Below are 10,655 nucleotides of genomic sequence, written 5' to 3' on the forward strand. Positions count from 1 at the left end.
CTATCATCTCACATTTACTCCAATCTGGGCACTGAGCTGATGACTCTGAACTTGAGGCCAGGCTTGGTTAGCTTACATGGTTCCCTCCATGAAGCAGATATGATTCTGTTTATGGAGTTTTATGCAAAGAATCCTAGGTGGGGCTCTTATTTCTGCAAGGTTGAAAAGAAGGGGTGGGGATATTGGGGGGTCTGTACAACACAAACCCCCATCATGCTCTGGCTCTCACCTCTGCAAACAGAGCACAGCCAGGCTCTCCTAATGAGGACCCAAACTGCTGACTTTCCCACCTCTCACCCTCTGCTCTTTAAACACAGTCCTTCCTGCTCTAACACCTCCCTACTTAACACACTCTCTGAGCGAGCTTTGGGGCTTCAGCAAACCAGCCAACGCGCCTCAGCTCCTACCATCCAGAGACTACTCCCAACAGCACCAACCTGCACAGGGATCAGAGGCCTATTAGCCCTAAACATCGTATCACATTCAATGAGGGGTGAGCACCACAGAACATCACTAGAGGTGTCTTGTCCCTGCAGCCAAACACTTCTAATGATGCTTAAGCATTCTAAGGATATAGGGCAAGGTAAAAACACAGAAGCACAATAAAAGTGTTCCAAATGGTACAGAAGAATATTGGGAAGTTAAGTCTCCCTCTGTGTTAAAAACAATCACTATTATCAGTGGTTTGTAATTCCTTCCAGAGGTAATGAATACCCACGAGTATAGTGAGTGTGTGAGTGCATGTATGGGATGTGTGCACACATAGCATGTATGTTTTAGAACAAAACACAAATATCCCTTTATCCCCTTCTTACTAGTGGAAATTGCTCCCGTTTAGCACTAGGAGAGCTACATCACTTCAGCAGTTCTAAGGTATTCCATTACACTGATGTAACAATTTACTTGCCTCGTACTAATACACTTTAAAGTAATTAGTAGCTTTATTCTGGAACACTGAAAGTACTGCTCATATACAATACTGAGTAAATGTTTTATTTTATACATAAATCTCTAAAATAAATTCCTAAAAATGAAATTGCTGGGTTCGGGTCTGATAACTGTTTTTTCCTGACAACTGTTTCAAACTGCCCTTTATAAGTCATCGTAAATGTAGAATGGCATCTTTTACCCTTGATTTATAAGTAGGGTTAGATTATCTCAAAAGACAGAGATGGGGGGGGGGGAGACTGGGAAGAGGAGGAAGGAAGGAAGGAAAGAGGAGAGAGAAGGAGCAAGCAGGAAGAGATGTCCCCAAAATGTCAGGTTTGCAGCTTTTCCAGAACGAATGGGGCAGAAGCCACTGTGATGTAAATGCCTCTAAGCAGGTTCCTGTTTCAAGACTATTCAGAAGCACCTTTTCCTTTTATAATACAAAACACACAGAATTCGTCGTTACCATTCAAATTTTACAATATACAACTCATTGAAAACATAAGATTCAGGTCAGCAAGGCTTGGCAAGAGGCGACCAATTTTGACTAGTCATTGACCTGGTCAAAATTGGTCACCTCTTGTCAAGCCTGAGGACCCGAGTTCAATCCACAAGACCCATATGGTAGAAGGATAGAATCAACTTCCAAAGCTGTCCTATGCCCTCCATGTCCACACCATGACACATTCACATCTACACGTAGACAGCCACACAAAATTTTAAAAAATGTAATTAAAAAAATTTAAATGCCAAGATTCATAGGTTGTGGACTATAGCTCAGGTGATAGTGTTTTCCAAGCAAGCACAAAGCCCTAGGTTCAGTCCTTGTAATCCCAACACTATAGAAGTGAAGTGCAGAATCACACATTCAAAGTCATCCTCACCTACACAATCATTTTTGAGATCAGCCTGGGATGTCTGTCTCTCTCTCTCTCTCACACATACACAAATATCAACATAGTTCAATTAAATGTCACTTACATCATCACCACAAAGGCTGTAGAATAATTCTGATATCTCTCTCTCTCTCTCTCTCTCTCTCTCTCTCTCTCTCTCACACACACACACACACACACACACACACACACACACACACTCCAGGTGTGCCAATGCCAAGGGGGGCAGTGAGAGACTGATTCACTCCACTTTTCAAATATCACAACACAAAGGGATATTACCATTCAAAACCACACAGCTTCCAATGATACAATTACTCTTGAGACAGGTAACTCTGCCTTCAGGGCTTGGCAATTTCCTTCAAGACCAAGCTCACCTTCTAAATGAGGGTTAATTTTATGAGCTGAGTTTGCATGTGGTTAAATTAGCTGGAGCTTTATTTTACAGGGCATTTCTCCAAAGGCTAGTATTTTAGGAGCCAATATAAGAAACAGTTCAGACATCTCCACAGGCACACCCTACCACTCAAGGAAAAGTACAACCAGAGGCCTTGCTGAGCCTCCTGTGAGGCCCGTGTTTTAGGCCCACATTTACATTTAGTTAGCCACTGTGATAACTTTCTGAGCCTCGATTTCTCAAAAATCTGTTCCAGCTCTAAAGCTGTGTAATTCACGTTCAACATATAAAGAGCATGCTATGGGATTTCTTGAATGCGTGAAAGTCAGTGTTAATACTGGTCAAGTGGATTCTGTCTTTAAGAAGAATCTGGCTAACAAGACCACTGTCTATTATATAAAGAGCAATATTAGTTAGGCTGGCCCAAACAAGAAACAGAAGTATTGACAGATTTGCTAATGACCTATTAATTATGTAATCATATAGTTTTATTAATTTACTTATGGGGTGTATGGAAAGTAAGCATACATATGCGGGAGCACACATCCATGCATGTGCATGTGGAGGCCAGAGGTCTTGGTCAAGTGTCTCTATCTTATTTTCTGAGACAGTCTCTCACTGATTGGCTAGCCTCCTACCTGGAGCAAGCCTCCAGGATCCATCTGCTCCACCTCCTGGCACTAGGATCACAGGCCAACGCTGCCACAATCTGCTCTTTACATGCTATGAACTCATGCTTGCACAGCAGAGCACTTTACCTACTGAGCCGTCTCCCAAGTCCCATTTTAAAGACTTACTTTTATTATTTTTAAAATTGCGCGCGTGCGTGCGTGCGTGCGTGTGTGTGTGTGTGTGTGTGTGTGTGTGTGTGTGTGAATGTGCATGTCAGCGTAGGTACCCATGGAGGCAGGAGGTCTAGGATCCTCCTGGAGTTCCAGTTACAGGTAATTGTAGGCCACCTGATGCGGATGCTGGGAAATGAGCCTGTGTCTTCTCCAAGATCAGTACATGCTCCTAAGTGCTGAGCCAATGCTCCAGCCCCTCCCAGCCTCATTTTAAAAGACTATCAATATAGTTCAATTAAACTTCACTTAAATCATCATCACAAAGGCTGTAGAATAACTCTGATGCTTCCTTCACACAGTAAGATATGAAGTGCTTCTATTGAAGTGCTGATAGACACTGTTAACAGAAAGAAGCTTCAACTGGCCCACTCAGCCAGCCTCCAACAGGCATGTGCTGTGTTACGTGTTCAAAAATGTAAAGCCATGTTTCCTCAGACACATACTCCAATGCTGTCCTTCCACATGCTATTCTGCAACCTATAAACTCCTAAGGAGACAGCTCAAGGAAAGACACTAAGGAAAACCTTACACAGCCAAACTATATTCTTAGTCAAGTTCAAAATAAAATCCAAACAAAAGCACAAAAAGTACCTGGGAGATTTAATAGCTATGTTACCAAGTACTATACATTGTATAGTTACAATTTTGAAACACACAGAAAAAGGCTAACAGGTATCTCTAGAGGTTACAGGTGACATTTTCTTTATTTAAAATATAAATGTAAAAAAAAACATAATTTCTTCAGTACTTTCTGACCAATAAAAAGAAATATTTTAGGGTCAGCAAAATGGCTCAGAAGGTAAAGGCATTTGCCATGCAAGCCTAGTGACCCGAGGTCAGTTCCTGGAATCCACATAAAGATAGATGAGAACCAACTCCAAAGTTGTACTCTGATTTCCATGGTGTGTGGCGTGCACTCCCCACTCCCCATATGTCATAGATACTCAAGCAATAATAAATACAATTTTATAGTCTTCAAATACGCATTTTAATAAAACTATAAGCTTAACTATCTGAGAACTTGTTTTAAGGTTCTACCACAGGAGTGCAACTACTCATACACCTGTGAACAAAGACCCATCTTTCTTTATTCATGGGGGAGGTCATCAGCCACCATGTAGGGCTAAGCATGTAGTTTCAGGAGGGAAGCACATGGAGCCATGAGGGAGGGAGGAAACACCTCCCTAACCAGCCAGATCAACCATGATGACCAATGGGGTAACAGATGTCCCAGCTAGACTGCCCTCACATCCATAATTAATTGGATTCTGTAGCCAAAAGTTTCTCCGGTTCCACTCGGCCCTATGGTCTAGCAGCCACTTATAAAATAATCACTCAAAGGCTTAATATTAATTACAAACTGTATGGTCTATGGCTCAAGCTTCTTGCTAGCTAGCTCTTATAACTTAACTCAACCCATTTCTATTAATCTATGTATTGCCACGTGTTCCGTGGCTTTACCTGGGTCCCATTACATGTTGCTCCTTGGACAGTGGGCTGGCGTTCCCCACCCTGCCCTTTTTGCCCTCTCTATCTCTTTTGGATTTCTCACCTGGCTCCATCCTGCCCTGCCATAGGCCAATGCAGCTTTGTTTATTATCCAATGAGAGCCACACATATTCACAGCATACAAAAAGACATCCCACAGCAGTATTATGTTTTAGTCTCCAATTCTTTAAGAATTTTAAGATTTATTCCTGTCTTAGGTTTACAACCTAGAATAGACTTTTTAGACAACAATCTATAAAGTTGAGAGTTGGGGGCAAGCGGTAAAGTGATCGTTATGCTTGTTCAACGACAGACTTCGGCTCAAAAAATAAGATGCAGAGTAATTATCTTTTACTTATTTTTTATTTTTTGGTGATAATAAACAATGAGAAGAAGAGACAAGTGATGAGCAGAGGTAGAAGAGTTTGAGCACCTTTCATCCACTTGGTTCTTGGCACTGAAGACAAACCCTGCCCTGTCTCTGTCCATTAGCATTGCAGATCAATAACTCATTTCCCACCACGGCTTTTCCTAGCTAAGGTGCCGGCTCTCAGAGAGCCTGTGGCATACAGAGGAAAGATTATGTTTTACTTCTCGAAAGTAAATTCAGAGAATACAAATGCAGACCTTCCAAATTTAGAAATCTACACTTAGAACTAGATGGCTGAAGGGGCAGTGAACCAATCCTCTGAGACCTCTTAAGAGCCCATTTATTTTATTTCCCCCTGGGAATCAAGTATTAAGGCAAGCTGGGGAGAATTTTTATTTTGTTGACCTGGCAAAAACATATTTGAATGTTACAGAGTTTAAAAAACAGGAAATTGAGATAAATAGTATAGAAAGTTTGTTTTTGATGAAATAATAGTTTCAATATTTAAAAATACTAAGATTTTAGGCTGACCTATAAGTGTATGTCTTTCATAGACCTCAGGGCTCCTCTCTGACTGACCAGAACGTATCTGGGACAAAGGGAATGATGTCACCAACAGGACTTTCTCCCTCTGAACAGCTCTTCTGCTGACTTGAAAGCTACTAAAGGAAAAGAAAATAAGGAAAGCAACTCTTTATAAAGCCAGCCAGCACCAAAATTCTACCCAGTCTGATGTGATCTGGAGAGCAGGAAGGAGTCTGCCACATTCTCCAGCATGGCCACAGCTGGCCAGTGAAAACACAGGACTCCAGAGGCTGAATAGTCCCAGCATTTGCTTGATAGCCAGACTTATACTATTAGAAGCCGCAATGTCAAATACACAAGACCTCTAAATTTCAAATTGCGTTTAATTAAGCACTTAGATACATGCTGAGTCCAACAGCAATGTTTCTATTTTATAAACGGAATGGGACATGATTTTTGTTATCAATTTAAGAAGTTAAGCTGCCTCAAAACTCAGCTTTTTGTGTGGTACATGAGCTACTGATAAAGTCTAAGATGCCTCACAAAAAAACCCAACACAAAATAATAATGCAAACCAAATGAATAGTATAGCTAACTAATTCCTCTATAATTACCCTAGATACTGATAATGCTAAGGACACTGTAAAGAGCAATACAATCATGGCCGATGCCCTCTGAAGGTCAAAAGGCCTGATAGGGATTCTGATAGCAAGTGGAAACCTTAAATGCAAAAACCATACTGGGCTGAGCAAATGATGGGAGACAGCATGCAAATCCACGATCCATGCGACACAATCATGTGCTAAATCTGCAAAATAGTAACAATTATTAAAAATTATCACAGAAGAGCTGTTATAGGAAATTTTTGAGGTCAAATGCTCAGTGTTCTAGCAATGATAAACTATATACACTTCCTCAGGAAAAAACCATCATGTTCTCTCCAGAGCAAGCCTCTTTAGCTTCCTTCCTTTCCAGTCAGCCTTGTGCACACTGGGATGACAAGAATGTGCCACCCTATCCAGCTCTAAGTGCCCATTTGCGCATAAAGATTTAACAATATGATCATTGTCTCCATTTCTTAGTTCACTGTATCTGTATTCTAGGAAAACTTTCAAATAAAAGGGTTCTAGGGTTTGGAGCAAACTTTCTGGGAGTATAACCCTGCAACTATCATCCATCCATGTTACAACGTAAGATCAAGAAATGCTTTGGCTTACAGTAGAGCCAAGTGTTACCTGTAGCAACTTCTTCCATACCTATTCTTTGGGATACCAAGAGGCTATCCCTCCTGATTAGTGCCCAGGTCCAGATAAGCCTCTTAGACCAGCCTCAAACCTTTCTGAACAGAAACACACCTTAAAACTTTTCCTCGACTTCAATGTTATAAGGGCTACAAATAAAATGTAATTTCACAATTTTGCTGAGCACTAATTCTATCACTGCCCCAGCTGCAAGAACAGCTTACAGAAGAATAGAAGGCAGAGCAGGCCCCGAATCTGGACAAGATATGACATCTGTGAATACAGCAGCATTCTCTCTTCACCAGACACAGCTAAGACCACCTGTACAGAGGTCACTGAAGATCACCTTCATTTAAAGGCAGCATGACACTGTCCTAGAATTTCCCAACACTGACAATGTCCACATTTTGCATAATTGGTTTGTTAAACTCATTATTTGTTTAAGACCAGAATGGAAGGTTCTATAGTTGTCCTTCCCTAACAGGCAGAAATGACTGGACCTTGAAGCATAATCTGCAGTAATGGCCCCTGGAAGCATTTCTTAGCCTGTCACCCTAGGGGCTGCTTTCATTTCACTGCCCAGAAGTTTCTGGCAATTCTAGGGCAGAGACTCTGACAGGTCATTGTCAAGTGAAGGAATAATACTGAAATCATGTGCTCTGGTTGGAAAACAAACCACCCAAGTGGCTATAGGGTTAGTAGGAGAAAACACATCCTGTGAGGTGGATTATGATAAAGAATACTTTTCTTTAATTCCAGCACTCAGGAGGCAGAGGCAGAGAATCTCTATGAGTTCAAGGCCAGCCTGGTCTACATTGCCAGTTCCAGGCCAACCAAGGCTACACATTAAGACCTTGTCCTAAAAACAAACAAAACAAACAAAGCAGGTGAGGCAGAGCCCAAAAATTGGATACCACAGTTTCCAGATTCTACAGTCTAGAGGTAGGTTCTGATCTCAGAATTTTCTTCTCCAGGAAAGAGTTTTCTCTTTCTGTTATTTTTTTTAAAGCTCTAGCCTAAAATGGAACCAGAAGCTGCTCAGAGGATTTTTCTTAAAGGTAGAGACAAAAGTACCCCTAAGAAAACTAACAATTTGTTTGCTCAAAGTCCTGTGACAAACACTTCAGAAATGAGTTTGCTTAAGATTCCTTCTCCCATATGTGTTCATGGAAGATCTAACATTTTTTGAAAACAAGAATTTAAACTACATGCATGATGCTAAACTTCATCAAATGACAATCTACAGGGGAATCAATCATTCATCATTCAGATAATATAGAGAATTAATATAAAACCAGTGACAATAATCACATCAGTAATGACCAATGACACAGAAGAAAACTAGTTTTTATATTTAGCCAGTTACCATCTTCACTTTAATTCAGTATATTTCTATGTGTTATATAGTAAGATTTAAAGATTTATCACCAAAGCCTGCTACTAGACATGTTGACCACAATCTTGGGACTCAGTTATACGTGGCCTAGACTGATACCAAGGGTTTTAAGGTACAACAGATTATGTTGTTTCAATTATCTATTTTTAAAACAGGGTTTCACTTGACAGCTCATGATAGCCTTGAACTCAAGATCCTCTCTCTCAACCTCAGAAGTGCTCTTGGCAAGTAATTTACCAGCATAGAGGTAGACAAAGAATTTCCTTCACCAGAGTGAAAGCTGAAGCCGCCATGCCTCTTAAGGGCCATACCCAGAACTGGTGGAACACTCTTTAAGGGCCTGCTGATTCAAATGAAGCAGAGAAAATCACTTCCACCTGCTGAGAGAAGCAGGCAGTGAGGCTGTGCTAGGTATCTCCGGAAGGAAATTTCCACAGATTTAAGTGATGGCGCTGAGTCGCCTCTACCATGCTGAATCCAGGATTGGCCGATCTTGAGAAAGGACACTTCATCTCCACAACCATAACTATTTCTAGTGCATCACAAAGTTATTCCAGCAAACTGCTGGACACTTGGAACGCTTACCTCTGCAAACAATGGACTCCCCTAACACTCCAGAGAAGGTTCCAGAAAAGGCCTCCCTGAATGAACTCCAGCACTTCCTGGAGTCATTTCACACCTTACCATCTACGGCTATGGGAGCATGAGAATGATCGTATTTTTAAGAGTATATCTACTACCCCGAAACACAAAAGTAGTCTAGTAATTTGAACTGCTATTCAAACTATCTAAATTCTAGAGTCAAGTAGAACTTTGGCAGCTTCCATCCCCAAATATTGGCTAGTGGCTTTCTCTTTACAATCTGAAATCTATGTGAACTCTGCAACTCCCCAAATTTCCGAAGCAAATAGAACTCACACCCCAAAATACGAAATGTCTTCTCTAGGTAGTAAATTACAAATTATGTACATTCTTCTTTATATTTATTAACATTTTCTAAAGTTTCCTCCATTCTCTGCTTGGAAACTTTTTACAAACCGTACACTGTGGCCTAGATATACTTGAAAACTTTAAAATTGAGTCCATATTGTTAGTCAAATGCATAGTAGATAATTAACTGACATCTTAGGAAATCTATTCGAGTTCAAGTGAAGCAATTCTCATCACATCCCTCAATACAGAGAAGGTAATGTAACACTTTAAGAATTTAACCATAGAACCCGGTAAGAGGGAAAAGGTGTCTCAATGTCTTGGATGGCCTCTAGACTCAAAGGCCCAAGCCTTGTTTCCCATGCTTCTTTAAAGTACCGGATACAGAAGGAGCCTTTCAATTTCATGACTCTCAGATAAAGATTCCATACTTCACAGCTCCTGGAACACACAGGCACTCAATTAAAAATCTTAAAAAAAGAAAAGAAAAGACAGATTTTAAGCTACAAGCTCCATAGCTTTGGCTTTTCTATATATTTTCTGAGATTCGTGTTACTTAACCCTTTGGATCATAAGCCATGAAAGCCACTTGCAGAAGAAACACTTCAAAGATGAATACATCACTTCTTCCTCAATAGGCACAAATTAAGAGGGGAAAGAAAAAAGACCGGCCCAGAAGTACTAATAAATTCACTGGTGATTCACACAATAGATTAAAAGGCAGTCCCCATGAGAAGAGAAGCTAAATACAGTTGCGATTTACGTTGAAGTTAGAATTTAAAGCATACTCGAAACTCCCGTCTGGGTCCAAGCATCTTCTCATGCCTGCCAGCATAATTGCTTTTGATGCTATTCCCGCTACAACACACAGCAGTCCCAGGACCTCAGATTTTTACCTCCTGACTAGCTTTAGTCCTCGTAACAACAGGGCAAAGGCAGGGGAGACCGTGAGTGGGTTTTGTTTTAAGCGAGATGTATTGTCTCGTAAAACTGCAACCCTCAGCTCCTAACGCTCCGCAGCGGACAGCTTCCCACCGCTCCCCAGCGTGCCTCGATGGTCCCCTCCAGGAGGGCAGGCCGCGGGCAACGCCATTGGCTCCGCTCACCGCACACCTGGCTCAAGTCCCCGCAACCCCGAATCCCGGCGTGTGGGGTCCGCGGAGCGCGCCCGGTGCCCCGCGGCCCTCGGAGGCGGCCGATGCGCGGACCCCGCAGCCGCCTAGCCAGGCCTCGCCGGCCCGCCGGTCCGTCCGTCCGTCCGTCCAGCCTCTCCGCACCGCTCTACCTGCCAGGCCGCTCCGCCGGGCCCACGCTCCGCCAGCCCCTTAGCGCCGCCGCCGCCGCCGCCGCCGCCGCCGCCGCCGCCGCCGCCGCCGCCGGCTCCGCCCGCAGCCCGGGTGCGAGCGCAAGCGCCGCCGGTCACGTGGGCGGGGCCGCGTCACGTGACGCCCGGGCGGCGCGCGCCCTCTGTCCCCAGAAGCCTGGGTTTTTTTTTTTCTTTTTGGTTCCAGGCCCCCGGGCCGGAGGGGCGGTGCAGAGTTACGAAGGCTCGAGTAGCCCCGGGCCAGGATTTACCTCTCTGGGCAGAACCGGAACACCAAGGCTCCCCAGCATGGCGGCGAGTCGTAGCCTTCCTC

The 10,655-nt window shown here is 42.9% G+C and overlaps 1 protein-coding gene across 4 annotated transcripts in view; it reads right to left on the minus strand.

The window, feature by feature from the left end:
• Rcbtb1 (RCC1 and BTB domain containing protein 1) overlaps positions 1-10,364 on the minus strand; it is a 37,391-nt gene extending 27,027 nt beyond the window's left edge. For 3 of the 4 annotated variants that reach the window (XM_028870389.2, XM_028870386.2, XM_028870392.2), the window contains exon 1: positions 10,304-10,364. The gene's annotated coding sequence lies outside the window, so the exon portion shown is untranslated. Of the gene's footprint in view, positions 1-10,131; positions 10,227-10,303 lie in introns of those variants that run through there. The other variant, XM_028870387.2, reaches the window with a different exon arrangement.
• Positions 10,365-10,655: the final 291 nt, after the last annotated feature.

This window comes from Peromyscus leucopus, chromosome 9, assembly GCF_004664715.2.
Source record: "Peromyscus leucopus breed LL Stock chromosome 9, UCI_PerLeu_2.1, whole genome shotgun sequence".
NCBI lineage: Eukaryota > Metazoa > Chordata > Mammalia > Rodentia > Cricetidae > Peromyscus > Peromyscus leucopus.